Source organism: Triturus cristatus, chromosome 11 (assembly GCF_964204655.1).
Source record: "Triturus cristatus chromosome 11, aTriCri1.1, whole genome shotgun sequence".
Taxonomy (NCBI): Eukaryota; Metazoa; Chordata; class Amphibia; order Caudata; family Salamandridae; genus Triturus; species Triturus cristatus.
In genome coordinates, this window is record NC_140594.1 from 86,573,172 (window position 1) to 86,589,591 (window position 16,420).

The window sequence follows — 16,420 nt, forward strand, 5'->3', positions numbered from 1 at the left end:
TTGATAAAGGTATTATTAACTTTTATCATTTACCTGCTAATAACTCCTTAAGAGACTACTCTGACATTCGCGCCTCCTTTCACCTTTCCACCGCACACTCTTCCCAATATCCCTTGCTTAAAAACTCCTTAGCCTCTATTATCTCTCAAATTGCTTCTCTGCCCACTATCGACACCACCCCTCCCCTACTACTACCAGATTTCTCTATTCCTCTCAGAGCTGCAGCTATCTATCAACTACTTTCTTGCTCCTCTGCTGAAAACCCCAAATCTACACCTGAACTCTCCTGGGAAAAGGATCTAGCTCAGGAGTTTCCCCTTCAGGTTTGGAATTCCTTATGGTCTAAGATACACACTGTTTCCCGCTCTGCTAGTACTACACAGACTGTGTATTTTTTTTTCAATAGACTTTTTTTTACCCCGTCCCACTTACATCATTTCAAACTGTCCGATTCCCAAAAATGTTGGTCTTGTTCCCATACCGATAGCGATTTTTTTCACATGTTCTTTCACTGCCCGTTAGTTAAATCTTTTTGGTCTCGTATTTGGTGAAAATGAAATGAAATATTAGCTACTGACCACTCCTTTGAGATCGTCCCTATCTTTTTGGGTGGTGCCTCACCTATATGGAATGTTCACTGTAATGCACGCAAATTTATAGATTTATATATAGCTATTTCTTTACAGATAATTACCACCAATTGGAAAGACACTTCAAAGATTTCATATAACGCCTGGAGGAACTTATTGTGTCACCATCATAGGCTTGATCGTGCTTTTGCTACCACTGTACCTCTTTTGATCAAAAAAGATTTGTTATGGTTGCCTTGAACCAATTTTCTCTCTCAAATTGTCCCCAGATTATCTTGTTTTTGTACCCTTTTTCGATTTTAGCTGTTATTTAGTTTGTCTTATATATATATTTCCTTGCTTATGTTAATTATATGACATTTTTCTTTTGTATATTGAATGCTTTTTCCCCCTTTCGCCCTTACCCTCTCTTTCCTTGTCTTCCTTTTGCCTTGCCTTGCATATTAAATATAATATCTTCAAAAATGCTTTTTCCCTAAGTATATCCCCTATTTCCTTTATGGCATTCTTTTAATCTTGTAAGAATTCAATTGTTTTTATTGTTTTATCTCATTGCCTAATGATTCTCTTTTGTATTGATGTTTTACTTGGTTTATTATAGTCAATAAAGCTTTCTAAACTTAAAAAAAAAACAAGAACAAAATTAATAATTTCTCCTTGTATCATCATCCTGAGATGAGGCATTCCCTAGCATTATTTTTTGGAGCTGCTTCAACCTTGTAAACCTGGGGAGCATCAATATGCGATTGATGTTGCTGTGGAACGCCCACTATAACACCTATTACATGCTCCTTTGCCGCAGAGGACCTCAGTGGAAAGGGGCATATTTACAAGGTGGCGTTAAGCCACATTAAGTGACTTAGCGCCACCTTGTGAATATGCCAAATGCTGCTATGCCACGAGAGCATCATAAAAAGTGATGCTCCGGTGGCGATAGGGACTTGCAAATATGCCTCTGAGTCTCAAGAATAAAATTCACTTAAGGCAATGTTCGCCTGCCTATGTGATGAGGCTCAAATGTAAATCATATTCATTGTTGTGAAAACATACTATATTCCCTGCAAGTGCAATTAATGACATCATCGGCGCATGACACAAAGTAAATACGCTGACGCACATCATTTTTTTTACTCACACAACATGCCACTCTATTGTAATGCGTGATTCTGATACACTTTTTTTCCATTAAATTTGAGTTGCAATCTCGTTGACCTAGGAACAAACGTATGTCCAGTAGAAGCCCACTGGCCTTGGCACGTATTTGCTGCATAGTTACCGACTATGAACTGATTAATAAAATCCCCTAATGAGGCTCACTGATGCACAAATCAAAGTTGAGTTCGATATAAAAAAGTTAAAATTTTTAATTTAGTTCAATTCTCGCAAATATCAATCAGCCATGGATATTTTTTTTCACCTTTATGTTATGAATAGCTTTAAACATAGGTAAATACTGGTGACAACAGAAGCAAAAAATACTGGATTGTACCTTTTCCCTTGTCAAAGGGAGATTCTCTTTGCCTTGACTTCACACTGAGAGTACAATTAAGTTTAATTAACCTGTAAAGCCTACATTATCAAATTACAAGGGGTCTTCCCAAGACTTTCTTATGTTTTTCCTGTCAGGTAGCTGACCCTCCCAAACCCACCCTATAGTACTACGTTTTTACCTCACCTAAGACAGTAGGATCATTCACTTCACACATTCATAGTCTTATGCACAGTCTCAGACCAGATTTGTCTTCTATCTTTGAAATCTCGCCTCTATCCTCATTGACACACCCAGGCTTGAGTGGGATCCTGGAGCTTGCCAACACTTCACAAAATCCATATTTTTTAAAGATTCTTTCTAAGTCATGATTTTAGAATATGCCATTGTGAATTGAAAAGGCTGGAAACTTCAAGAGCTTTTTTGTGGAAGCATTTCGAGTTGATTGACTATCAACAAGGTTGCATATTTTCAATTTTTGATTTAATTTCTTTAAAAGTATGGTTCCTGGAAGACCATAATTAAAAGAGAATGAATGGTGGGGTGTAATATTTGAATTTCTGTGTTATTGATTGGCTATATAAAATAATCTTTGTTAAATGTAATGCACCTAGCATTAATGTGCTTCTGCATGTAAACTGTATTCGTGCATATCTGTGCTTGCAAGTGCTAGCATAGTGCAACATTCATATTGGCTTTGCCACTGCTTGTTTTCTCTATGCCATTAATTCAATTACAGCTAAGGTGCATATATAAAATATCCAAAGAAAGGATTTATTTTGTAAAGTATTAACATAATAAGAACTTACTTATTTTTTAATGCAACACAGCACTTCAAAGCAGGGTCATTTAAACAGTTTGTAACCAGTAAAAGCTTTGCTGTTATGTATTTTAATAATCATAGTATATTTATCGCATTTTGATTGTTGTATATCTTGCCTATAGCCTGTATACTATTGCACATCTGTTATTTTACATTTCATTGAACACAATTGTTGGACTTGGCCCTTATTGGCTAAAGTTCCCTAAGCTTTTTGCCTTCCCCCTAGACCTTTTTTCTGACGGGGTGTTGCCAACTTAGATACGTTGGGCACTTTGCCACTGCTGATCAGTGTCAATGTGGAAGAGCTCCCTCTGTAAAGTGTAATGGTAATTGGTTTTCCATAATTGGCATGTTTGTCTTACTAGTAAAGTGCACTACGTGTGTCAGGGCTGGTAATACAAATGCTACTAGTGGGCTTGCAGCACTATTTGTGCCACCCACATAAGTAGCCTTGAAAAGAGATCTCAGGCCTGCCACTGCAGTGCCTGCGCACAGTTTGTTAAACTGCCTTGTTGTCCTGACAAGTGCACCCACTTGCCAGGCCTTACGCTTTTCTTTTTATGCACATCAGACACCCCTACGGTATGCCCAAGGTCCCCCGTGGGCAGGCCGCTGTGTATGTGAAAGGTAGGACATGTACTAAGGTGTGTACCATGTCCTGACAGTGGAAAACTGCCAAATTCGTTTTTCACTATTGCAAGGCCAACTTGCCCATAGGACAGAATGGGGGAGGCTGTGTAATATGTTTCCAGCCTATTCTCCCATAGGTCTAAGATGGAGAGGTGAAGTTTAGTGTGCCTGAACTCACAATTTAATAACACATCTTTTTGTGAAGGTGGTTTTTGAATTGCGTGTTTAGAAACCTCGTTTTTAGAAGTGGCTGGATTTCTTGTTCTAACAATTCTTTGTGTCTCTGCCTGGTTGTGAATTGACGGTCTTGATTTGAATGTGATAGGATCTGGGAAGTGTCCTGACCCAGGGGAGTGGTAGGTGAGACAGCAACAGGCTGACCTGCATCTGGAGTGCAGGGAGGAGGAGTAGCCCCTTTAGGTGAAGAGGCCTGGGCTGCCGCCATAAAACAATGGCTCCATCTCCTGCTGAGTGATTGAGGAAACAGACCCCCACTATCAAAGGAAGAAGGTGCCTCTGGCAGGGAGACTCCCAGAACTGGTTTGGACAGGGGTCAGTGCCCCCTGAACACAAAGACTTCAAAGACATTTAGGGGTATAACTATGAGAGCTAAAACCCCTGAACATTGGACTGATCAAGACTGAAAAGGATTGAAACTACTTTGTAGTCAAAAGGAACCTCTGCCAAGGAAGAACAGCTGAAGAGACTGAAGAGAAGGACTGACCCTTGCTATGTGTTCTGGGGCTGGCCTGCAGTTTGCTAATTTAACTAAGGAGAGGCTAAGGGACTTTGATGTGTCCCCCTGCTTGAAAGGACTTCAATGTGTGCTCTGTCCTGAAGTAACTTGTCTCCAAGGGCCCAAGGAGAGCTTGCTCCCTGTTGTGGAAACTCAGAAACATAAAAGTTCCCAAGTGTGTTTTGGCGACGCTGTGTGTGTGTGCTTTGTGCAGCCTGAGACCTTCGTGAGGATTGCCCCGTGATCGTGTTTACCCGATGTCCAAGTGAGTGTCAGCAATGCTGTGTGCGTGTGCTTTGTGCAGCCTGAGACCTTTGTGAGGATTGCCCCGTGATCGTGTGCACCCGGAGTCCAAGTGAGTCTCAGCGATGCTGTGAGCTTGTGCTTCGTGCAGCCTGAGACCTTTGTGAGGATTGCCCTGTGATCGTGTGCACCCAGAGTCCACGTGAATCTCAGCGACGATGTATGCGTGTGCTTTGTGCAGCCTGAGACATTGGCGAGTATTGCCCTGTGATCGTGTGCACCCGGAGTTCAAGTGAATCTCAGCGACACTGTGTGCGTGTGCCCTGTTGCAGCCTGAGACCTTCGTGAGAAATTGCCCTGTACCTGTGCGTCCCGGAGCAGTCTTGTTCTCTGCTTCGATCGACAGCGTGACCAGAAATGCTGAGATCGTCATTGCCATCGACCCGGATCGGCACCCCAAGAGGAGCTGTGAAAAGTCACAGCCGCGGCCCGAGCCTGCCTTTGCCAAGGAGAGACCTCAAACCATCACTGTCGGGGGTCCGAGTTCCACTGCCCAAGATCAATGAAGTCACACCGGAGGCACAAGCCGTGAGGAGAGGAGAGTGAGATCGCACCCCTCCCCAGTAACACTCAGTGAGCGTGCGTGTGTCGCTGCCTGGGCCGGGGTAACGGCTACGAGAGAAGCGCTCTTGGCCTTTCCCAGCTTTGCAGCGCGAGCCTCCGCTCAAGTCCGTATAGCGGCCCGTACTTGCCGAGGAGTGGCAGTACCAGGGCCGGAGTGTGGAGCCCCACTTTGTTTTCCATCATAACAGTGTTGGGGGCATATTTTGGCAGTAGCCGACCGTGAGTCAGTAAGAGCAGCATAGAGACTGTCCAGAGCACCGCGATCGGTGCCGAAGTACATTATTTTTGCATCACGAACTGCCTGATTGTTGCATTACGAATTGCATTTTTTTTGCATTATGAACTGCCTGATTGTTGCATTACGAATTGCATTATTTTTACATAACGAAGTGCCTGATTCTTGCATTACGAACTGCATAGCATTGCATTAGGACTGTATTGGATCTTCGAGAATTGCTCATTAATACTGCAAAAACCTACAAGTGCTTGCTGGCCTAATAACCGGCAAGGTGGAATATTACAAATATGCATATGTTGAATTTTTATCTTGTGGTCTCATCGTATAACTTTTTTTTATATAAACATATAATTGTTTTATGAAACTTGTATGAAGTCCATTTGTGGTGTTATCACTGTTTTACTGAGAGCGTGGTTGCAAATACTTAAAACATTTGCCTTGGAGATAAGCTGGCTGCTCGTGCCAAGCTACGGAGGGGGTGAGCAGGGGCTATCTGAGAAGGTGTCCTTCCTTTACCTGACTAAGAAGCAAGGGTTCCTATTTGGAGTAAGGTACTTACCTCAGCCAACTAGAGACCCCCAGTTCTAACAACAATAAACTATACACACTTATAAACACAGAAGAACTGATTTCCCCTTCATTCCCCAAAAGGATGCAATTGTTTCCCCAAGCCGTCTTGCTTGCTAATAAAAAATAGTCACATTGATTCTGTGACTTGTGCATCCCAGGGGGATGGAGGGTAACTTCACACCCACTAGATGATGCAAGTGAGGTTGGATTGGTTTATAACTCTTGGTTAAAGTAACAATGTTTTTCTAAAGAAAAGGTTTACAACGTACAACGATTAGGACCCTCTTTGCTTAAAACAATGTCAATAATAAACCAAGGAACACAAAATTGAAGGAACACCTGCCTACATATATGTTCTATGTCAAATTCAAATTTTATTGATTGATTGATTAATTAAAATCATACAATTTAAAATCATCAATTACACGACCATGATCAATGTTATGCTTCAGTTCCGAGGACCAATGAAAGCATGAGCAGGAAAGTAGCATACTGTAAAAAAATGTAATGCGGGCCAATTTGATTCCTCCATATTACAAATCTTCAATTCCTGCCATTATATATAGAAGGACAATTATACACAATATAATCATTAATTTTAAAACCCTATTTTGTCTTTAATATATGTGTGTGTGTATATATATATATATATATATATATAAAATGGACTATATATTTGTGTATGTGTGTGTGTATATATATATTATATATTTATTATCTACTGGCGGTCGCCAGTAGATAGTTATAGTTAGGATCGTGTTTCCATAGGAAATCTCAAAATTCGATTTTGAATAACTTTGGCGCCGGTTGACGAATCCTCGCGAAATTTTCAAAACAAATGGGGCGCTCCGTTCAGCTCCTACCCTGAAAGTCTCGGGGTGATTCGTCAAGCGGGGGCCGAGAAAAAGGGGGGGTCCCAAAACGCGTTTTCCCCATGCATTTTTCCATAGGACCTTTAGTCGAAGGTACAGCCCGAAAGGCTGTACAGAATTACGTGAAATTTGGCAGAGAGGTAGCCGTAAGGTCAAGGAAGGGCCTTTTGCAGGTCTGGTGTAAATTTGTTCAGTATTTTCTGAGAAAATAGCATTTAAAAGCATATCAATATCTATACGCGCGCACCGTGCGCGCACCGTGCGCGCACCGTGCCGTGCGCAAACGCAATTCTGATTGGTTGTTAGATGTTAGTAAACATTTGAATCGGTCGAAATCAGGAAGTGTCGGCCGCCATTTTGTCTCTCGCAGTCTGAGGCAGTGAAAAACAAAGGTGGAGAACGTGAACAGGGGGCAAGGTAGGGAGTTCCTGACCCCCTAGCCTTTGTCAGGGGGTCACAGTAGAACCCCAAAGGGCCAAATTTTTTTTTTTAAATCGCGGGGTGCGCGCACACCGAAAAACCATAAAAAAAAGAGAAAACACATATAAGAACGTCAAAACAGGGCAGGGTACAGCGTTTCTGACCCCCTAGCCTTTGTCAGGGGGTCCCTGAAGGGTGAAATTTTTTTTAAAATTTTTTTTCGAAAAAAATCACGAGGTGCGTGCACCGAGCGCGCACTATGAAAAAAAACATTTAAAAAAAAAAAAATAGCATTTAAAAAACCTTTGAAATTCACTGAAAAAACCATAGGTTTCACACACGTTATAGTTAGGAATTAGCATTTAAAAAACCTTGCAAATTCACTTAAAAAACCATAGGTTTCACACATGTTATAGTTAGCTGGACATTTCACTCATAAAAAAACAATGAAATTCCCCCGTTATAGTTAGTAAAGGGAACTATAACTCACGCGACCGCAATCCAGTGCTGAAGACGTCAGATATTACATCACTGATGACATATGTGTCTTTCTGTAAAATAAATATTTATTAAATATGTATAGCTAAAGGTTAAAGGAAGGAAAAATGGGTAAATAAGTGTCTAAATACAGTGATGTAATATCTGACGTCATCAGCACTGGATTGCGGTCGCGTGAGTTATAGTTCCCTTTACTAACTATAACGGGGGAATTTCATTGGTTTTTTACGAGTGAAATGTCCAGCTAAGTATAACATGTGTGAAACCTATGGTTTTTTAAGTGAATTTGCAAGGTTTTTAAAATGCTAATTCCTAACTATAACGTGTGTGAAACCTATGGTTTTTTCAGTGAATATATATATACATACATATATATATATGTTTTCCAAAAGGTTGCTATCCAAGATGTCGAATAACTACCAGCGGCACACCCAGGGACGAGTTCAATAAAGATTTATTGCCTCAAAAACACAACAGTACGACGCGTTTCGGCGAAGCCTTTGTCAAGCAAGTGACTTGTGCCCGCCGCTCCACATCTACAATTGTGTGCTAAGTAGGGTAAGCGGGTATTGGGGGCTAACTGGGGGCCGTATCAAAGGATCGCACCGGAGGGTGGGGGTTCTTTGCGATGGTGTCAACAGCTGTGCCTTTTCAGTACTGTAGCTGCCTTTAATTTCACACGTATATTGTCAAGAATAGGTGCAGACGCAGCGCCCACGCGAGGATCATTGCGAGGGCGTCTTGGGACACGTATTTGAACAATTTTAATTGTATATGATTATGAGTGAATGGGAGGCTTCGAGGAAGGTGGAAGCTCTCTCACTCTTTGACGAAAATCTGGGAACAGAACAAACCGAATTACCATCTAACAGTGGAGGAATTGTAACGGAACCATCAGTGAAACAAAAATTGTTCCAACTTGAAAAGTTAACGAAAAGAGAGATTAACAAATGGTGGGAGATCACATCGCTAACTAACTATATCGAAGTCAACAGAGTACCACGGGGACTTCGGATTTCAATCATTCCAACATATGAGAATCCTAACCCCGATTTACTCAAGGAGTGGGCAACGTTTATGGCCAAAACATGCAGGGGTATGCTGGAAATGCTGGTAAAGTATGCTCAAATTGATTTAGATAACACCAGAAAGGAACTTGCCGAATTAAGACAAGAGTTGAACAAACTTAGAAATGACAAAGCTGTCATAGACTTTGAAAAACAATTGGAAACAAAATTGAAGAATTATGAGGATGCAATTAAAGCGAAAAAACAACGCAAATTTTTGAGAGACAAAAAAGACTATGCCGAAGGACGTATTTTAACATACGCCAAAAGATTTGATTGGGCCCAAAGAAACCTACATGTAATACAAAAACAGCGAGAACAAACAATTTTATCAACCGACTCAAGCTCCGAACTTAGTTCCAATACCGAAGCTAGAAGTGTCCCTTTAGGCACGAGACCTCTTACCTTCCTCCACGAGTTCCAAATTTTGAAACAGAAGAAGGAACAAGAGGACAAACCACAAGGAAAGAGGGGAAGAGGCAGAGGAGCAAGAAGAGGAAGAGGAAGAGGAGTGCCCAGAAAAAACGACGACTAAAAAATCGCAGAGGAGGAAGAACTGGCCCGATCATCATGACGGGCCCCTATTCAGACATCGTAAATCTGTCCGTCGTCAACCTATCCTCGAGAACAATCACTGAACAGGAACAAGCAGTATTACAGTTAGGTTTGTCATTTTGTCCCAACAGCGACATGGACTTTGTCTCTACACGCATTGACTTATTCCTGTATATACGGAAGCTCAAATTGATGAAAATATTCAAAACTGCCACCAAAACTTAGACGCAAAGATTGGGATGTAATCTTACAGACGAAATAACTAACCTCAATCTAGAGGATGCTAATCTCCTAATAGATCTACATCAAATGGAAGAAGATATAATGGACTGCTCTGATAGAGAAAAAAGCAACACTCTAAGGATGGCAGGCGTCGAACCTGGTGCTACTTATCATACAGGAATGAGACCAAAATCGACTTTTAATCCAAATGTGCCATACGACAACATCGAAGCTTTCAGCAATATCATGATACGGGAAATCACGAAAATGAGAGAACAACATTTAACATCTAAGTTTGACAACTTGTCCATCCCTCAAAGAAATGCACTTAAGACCTTGATGCAAGACAATAGTATCATCATCAAACCGTCCGATAAGGGGGGCAATGTTGTCATCATGAATGTCGAACAATACAATCAAGAAGCATGCAGACAACTGTCAGATGACATGTGCTATGAAAAGATTGGTTGGGACACATATAGAAAGTCAATTCTAAAATTCCACGATCTGTTGAAGAACTGGTGGGAAATGGGGTTGTTGGACAGGGCTGAATATCTTTTTTTAAAAACTGATAATCCACGGATTCCCTGCTTTTATCTACTCCCCAAGATACACAAACATCCCACTACACCGCCAGGTAGGCCAATAGTATCCTCCAATGGAGGATTACTAGAAAACACCTCTATTTTTCTTGATCATTTTTTGTCACCTTATGTCACAAGATTAAGATCCTATTGTCGTGATAGCACAGATTTTTTACGTCGCATTCACGACATAACGTGGGAGGACAGTTACCACATGATAGCACTGGATGTATGCTCTCTGTATACATGTATCGAACAATCCAAAGGAGTTGAAGCATGCCTGTATTTCTTAAAAGAAAGACATATTTCCCTGTGGGATCATACTGCCATGTTAAAAACTATGATGCTCTACTGCCTTAATGAAAATATCTTTCTTTTTGACAAAACCCTATACCGCCAAAAATCAGGTACTGCGATGGGCACTTGTTTTGCCCCCAGCCTGGCAAATCTCTTTCTGGGCTGGTGGGAGGAGCGTGTAGTGTGGGTGGAAGCCAATGACAAATATACTGAGCACATCCCCATCTGGATCAGGTATATTGATGACCTGTTCTTGATCTGGGATGGACCAATTGACATGGCCCTGGAATTTATCCAAGAACTGGGGAAAAACGATCTCCATCTCACATTCACCCACTCCATCAGTCAGTCCTATTGTGAGTTTCTTGATGTTGCCATTACCATCCAAGAAGGCAAAATGACTACAAGCCTTTTCCGTAAGAAAACGGCTGGGAATACCTTATTACACACAAACAGCAACCATCCTGCCCCCCTAAAAAATAGTATACCCTATGGGGAGTTCCTCCGGGCTCGTAGGAACTGCAGTACCAACAACAATTTTGAGAAAGAACAACAGACTATGGTAGATAGATTCAGGCAAAGGGGTTATCAATACAAGGTCATTAAATCTGCCAGCGACAAAGTTAAAGCTCTCACTCGTAATGAAGCTCTCTTTTCAACCAAAACAGTAATCAACGACAACCAAAGGCCCAGATTAATCACCACCTTTAATCAAAGATCCAATCAATTACGTAGAACAATGAAAAAGCATTGGGGACTCATAGAAATGGATCCCGTAATTGGCCATGAGGTAGGAAAAGCCCCTGCGATTACGTATAGGAAAGCCAAGTCACTTCATGACCATTTGGTTCACAGCTATCAGCAAACATCTAGTATACCTACCTGGTTGGAAACTACAAAGGGTTTCAGAAAATGTAATTCCTGTAAGGCCTGCAAAAATAGCACCAACAGAGACAGCTACTTTACAGGCCAGAACAGAAAAAAGAAGCAAAAAACCATCAATAAATTCATAACATGCACAAGTGAATTTTGCGTCTACGTCTTAGAATGTCCTTGTGGCCTAAGATACGTAGGGAGCACAAAATTACAACTGAAATTGCGAGTATTACAACACATGAGGGCAGTCACTAACAGTGATCTCAATTACCCAGTCGCAAGACACTTCCAAGAAAAACATCAGGGGAATGCGGATCTAATTAGGTTCTATGGTATTGACAGAATTCCACCACACCCAAGAGGAGGGGACCAAGAGAAACTCCTGCGCATTACAGAATCTAAATACATCATAGATCTTAACACCAAAATCCCGTTTGGCATGAATTATGGGGAGGAGCTAGCAACTCACATTGGCCACAGATAATTCCATCTTTTGTCTCCACCTTCCATTTTGCCTGCATGGTGTCTCAGCATTTGCTGTATCACGTTTTTATGTCAGATTCGTTGAGATAGTGACCCCATATGAGTTTTGGCCATGGGATCCGGAAATTAGCTTCTAACAAACGACCCTCGACCATCCGCACTAGGAATAGTGTAGTATTGGTTTCATGCTATAATTGATTGCATTAAACCTTACCCGGGGTCACTTTTCTCCTCGTCTCTTTTTTGAATGTAATTACCATTACAATTCATTACACTTTCTTTCACTTCATTTGATTTTTATCCATATTTTTCACATTATTAATTCACAAAAAATCGCACTTACAACAGTAGCTTACCTGCGCCCCTTCTGGAACCAATGAATTATGTTGACGATTGATGCATTCAACTGTAATGTTTTGTGCTAGTACAGGATCATGATCCTATTATCAAACAATTTACATGAATTTTTATTGTGAATATTTGAAATCCTGCCTGTATGTATCACGTACAAATGCATTCGGAATTCATGGTATTTAGTTTATGATGAACTATTGCTTTCTGAATTTATTGGCTTGATATTGGGGTACTAACTTCGCACTCTCGCATCTCAATGATGTACGTAATTTGGGTACATTACCCTTGATTTTGAACATACGACAAGATATTATGTTGGTTGGAAAAAGGGTACATCACCCATTATTTTTACATTTATGTGGCTCTTATCACTTGATATGAATTTAGCGATCTATCAGAATGGATCAGAAAATGCGCTATGGAGCACTCGCGAGTCAAGCAAAGAAATGTAATTATTTGTTTTTCTCAGAGCCATTGCTTATGTAAGCATATCATTGTTTTTCAAACCAATGCATTGTATTTTCTATGTACCGAATTTATATTATGTATATATTTCTTAAGCGATGATCTTAGTCTGTTTTCCCAAAGGCCCTTCATTTTGAAAGTATTTCCTTTCTGTCGACTAACCGTAACCCCCTATTTCAACGGGGAGTTGGGCACAGGTCACTTGCTTGACAAAGGCTTCGCCGAAACGCGTCGTACTGTTGTGTTTTTGAGGCAATAAATCTTTATTGAACTCGTCCCTGGGTGTGCCGCTGGTAGTTATTCGACATCTTGGATAGCAACCTTTTGGAAAACGGATTTAGCGGAACTGTGTCCGCTGCTGGCACCGGCGTCAACAGGAAGGTGAACAGCTCTTCACAGAACTTTTCGCACGCTACATATATATATATATACATGCATGTCTTTTTTAAGTGCAAATAGTCCTGTGCAAATTAGATTTCTATACTTGATGGTTTAAAAGCCTTTTTAACAGTATTTCTATAAATTTAGACAACCAAGTTTGCTATACTTAAGTCAGAAGATTCTAGTTTCTTTTTTGCTGAAGTCAAACAATTTGTGAAGTTTGCATTCATGATTATATCCATTTGCTTAAAATTACCAGAGTTTATATGTTCTATGTGACACCTGAGTTACAAGCTCTTCAGTTAAACTCTATATTGGAAATATTGAGAAAACCATAAACTTCCAAGAAAATTGCATGCAATGTAAGTGGATTGTTGAATGAACCCCGCACCCCCAATAAAATGTCCATGCATTAAGTAGGCAAAGTGTCAGAAAATAAGTAACACAGGTGAACGAGAAAGTGATGTTCAAACGCGTAGACAAGATAATATCTTTAAGAATGGGGCATAAACAACACTTTGTAAGACCTTAGTTAGTACAGCAATGCACCCAGTGAAGACACATAACACACTTCACAAATAACTCTGAGATGCAAATGCTCCTCTGTTTTAGGGTGTGCACAAAACCAAGGAAGACACTTAAAACTTGAAGAAGTGATGGCTGAAGGTGTGTGACCCAATGTAACCAATGACCGGAGAAGACTTATCCAAAACCTCTCTCAGATTATGGCAAAATGACATACAGCCTTTGGCAGTGCTAGACCTAAGTACAAGACTAGTCATGGTGATTGAGTCAGGGATAGTTTTTCTTACCTCATATGTTCCAATGACTATTAGGTACATTTCTTTATTTGTGTTTAGTAAAGATTTCTTAAGTTTTCCATAAGTGGGTGGGGGCCTCTTATGCCTTCATACAAAAAAATAGAAATGGTATTCTTAATCTTTTAATTTTTTGTAATCTTCTAGTAAACAAGGTAAGAAACAGGCCAGCATAAATATCAACTCTATTATCAACAGGGCCACTCTCATTATGCGATTCTGCAACCACAGTTTTTTTGCCCCATAATTAGAGACTTGCCACATTTGCCACATAATCCATCACCTGCTCCATAATCTGCATATTTTAACAACAACAAATAATGGATTCTAGCTGAAATGGAACAAAAATCTCTAAAAAGTGATATGTATTCATGCACATTGGAAGACCCTTCACAAACGTTAAGTGGTCATCTCTCAGTTGCCTATTTATGTGTTTTAATGTTAAACTGGTATTAATGGAGTGAACTTGTTGTCCTAACAGTATTACTAAGTGTGAAAACTACAAAATAATGAAGTAATACTATCAAAAAATGTGCCACATTATGCCACATAATTAGCATTTTCTTGCTGCACAATTAAGTGAACACTGCTGCTTAATTTGGTGCTACCCTGCCACATAATTCCAGTGACCCTGATCATCACACCGTCATAACATGATGGAGAAGCCCCTGACCCAAACTGAGGGTGTCCGCTTTTACAAAGTATATACTATACCCTAAAAACATGGCACACCTTGCGAAATATCATAACTATTATTGATTAAATTGCAGCAGAAAAGAAAATGTATTTTCCCAGATAAAGGCTTAATAGACTGAATATTTGACAACCTCTTTTCTGCAAATATTTTGTTGAAAAATAACTATGCATTCCACTGTATGCACAAACCTTTCCCTCACAAAACCATACTTCAATGAAATGAAACATTGTTTTGAAATGTAATTAAAAAAGCAAAAATTAAATATTTCACTGACAGCATGAAAGTTATAATTTCAGACACCCAAAAATGTTCATTAATATACTATGAAATCTGCCTACCTTCGGGGTTAGAGTTAGTACCCCTAAATCCTAATGTGTGGGCAGACAGGAGTTAGCGTCTGAAGCGGTACTCTGAGATTTGTGGTAATTAACGTATTCACAGGGTTGGCCTCACACACATTGAAGGTAGAGCCTGGTGGAATTTGAATGGAAAAAATCTGCAGCATTCCAGGTTTGAAGGTTTGAGAATGGGGGAGCACTCTCACAATCCCAGGTGTGAAATTCCGAATTGTGCAGTTATAAGGCATCTGAGAAATGCCACAACTGTGATAATGGTATTTACCAAATGTTGTATTGCGACTTAGAATAGAATGTCTTATTATGAGCTCCTTAATATGTTGATGTCATACACGCACATTTAAATAGCATATTCGTGGGCTGGGATACATGCACAGTTATGCAATAGGAAAAACATTGAGAGATGGTCTAAATGTCCGGTCCATAACCTTTTACTTAAAGAGAGTTTGGAAATCAATCAAAATATCTGTTAAAGAAAAGAATCAAAGAGACAAGTATTATTACATATAACATGGCACCGAACATATCTCGACAGTACTGGACCAGGGGTCTACAGAGACTTTCAAAGCACATCTGCTGGTGTTCATTGCTTGTTCTTTGCTGTTGCTTCATACATATATCAAACATACATCAATACATAGATAGTCTTGTAAAATCTTGTATCAATTCCCATGTGTCAAATCTCAGCATCTTTCTATGGTCTCTCACTGCTGTCTCATATATATGTGTGAGAGAACATAACCTGCTTCACCATCAGGTAGTAACAATGACTGTCTTTGCAATAAAAGCCGGGAGTCTACACAATGTTCTATGTCTTATGTGATCTGACAGATTAGAGAGCTTTGTTCCTATAGTAGGAACAACATTGGATCAAACAGCAACAATCTGTACCAGCTTCTGCTGAGTATCCCAGACCATATACCAAAATCAGCCCAGCACCATCATCATGCATGTGGACCTGTCATTGATGATGAGAAAGCATCTCCGCCAGAGGAGACATGTACATGTTGAACAGAGGAGGTAAAAAGTGCAGAGTCCTGAAGCACAGTTTGTGGCCCTGAACTTGCATTGCTGAGTTTGTCCAGCTAGCTTCAGTCTTTCAGATCCACTTAAGGGCTGAGCCCAAAATGTGTCTGTTTAAACTTGGTGCCTCAAGGCACTCACATATCTGGAGCAGAAAGGGACCCCCTGATCTCTCAGCATCCAGTGGATACATGTTTAATCCTATTATTAATTATATTATGGACACCCTTCATTCTTTAAATCATTCTAAAGAGTAGAATAAAGTCTAATGTTCTCACTGCCTCCAGTTCTCGATAAGAGCTCATTGCTCCTAGCTATTGACCCTACTCTTGTGTGCAGAGTGTCAATAGGGATATCATTTCCTTCTTTTACCAGGGGAACCAGATCTTTACCCAGTCATCTGGACAGTATCAGTTTTTCCAGACAATTGATGTATGGTCAAGGCGGCAACGGTTCCTCCGCCCCCTTCGATTTGTTACAATCTCTACATAATGTACACAGGGGCTCCT

General features: G+C 40.4%; 1 pseudogene; it reads right to left on the reverse strand.

The window, feature by feature from the left end:
• LOC146783291 (immunoglobulin lambda variable 5-37 pseudogene) overlaps positions 1 to 4,944 on the reverse strand; it is a 32,534-nt pseudogene extending 27,590 nt beyond the window's left edge.
• Positions 4,945 to 16,420: the final 11,476 nt, after the last annotated feature.